The following is a 1,034-nucleotide window of genomic DNA, read 5'->3' as shown; positions in this document are numbered from 1 at the left end:
TCTTGTGGTTTTGGTCTCTGGTGGTATTTTTCACAGTACTCTAAAGCCAGTATAGGGTTTCGTTTTGGTTAAACAATAGAAGTCTCGTGTTTTCTTAATTACCTCATGAAGAAATGCTACTCTGGTGCTGTCCCGTTCTATGACTATTTGGCAACTACTCACACATTTCCATTTCCTTTATAACTATAATCGCCTTCTTAACAAATGTAGGGTTTTAGTTGGCCACACTTAACGGATTTATATACGTGAAGCACTTTGAGCTAGTGGTAGGCTGCTTGCCTGGCATGTGCAGGCCCCTGGATTTGTCCTGGCACCTTACTTGCACACCAAGTCACTTTCAGTTATACCATGTTTCCACCAGTCCTCCTTATGGGTAGAAAGTAATGGTCCAGCCTTTGCAGATGAAGGCTGAAGCCCAGAAATCACACAAATTACTTAATGTAACACGTAATTAGGTCCTTCTTTACATATTAGTTGTCTTTTTAGAAATTTAGATGAACTGTTTCAATATTTTTTTGGCCTTTGTATATTTAACACGATGCTACTTATATCAGCAAAGATTTTTATAAAAGTTCCCTTTCTAGCTTTTTTTTTTTTTTAACTAAACCGATTTAAAGAATTGATGTGTATGGGTGTTTTTCTGCATGTATGACTGTATACATTTCACGCTGTCCTGATGCCCCAGGAGACCAGAAGAGGGTGTCGAATCCAGTGCAACTGGCGTTAGAGACGGTTTTGAGCTGCCCTTTGGGCTTTAACCTCTCTGGAAGAGCAGCACCACTGTTGAGCCATCTCTCCTGGCCACATCCCTTTTCTAACCCACAAGCTTACCTAATGGGACTTTTAAAAATACGAGTCTAAGTTGGTTCTTTTTTTACCCCCATTGAGAGTTAACCTCAAAACCTACCTACCTCTTAGAACATCTCCTAAATATTCCATCTTTCTAAATCAAGACTGCAGTTAACTTTTGGTCAAATCTTCTATAAAACTCATTTTTCAAAAGGCTGTACATGACTGGACCCAAGTCCTGAGCT

The sequence above is a fragment of the Microtus ochrogaster genome, chromosome 1 (genome assembly GCF_000317375.1).
Source record: "Microtus ochrogaster isolate Prairie Vole_2 chromosome 1, MicOch1.0, whole genome shotgun sequence".
Taxonomy (NCBI): Eukaryota; Metazoa; Chordata; class Mammalia; order Rodentia; family Cricetidae; genus Microtus; species Microtus ochrogaster.
This window is presented reverse-complemented; position numbering follows the sequence as displayed.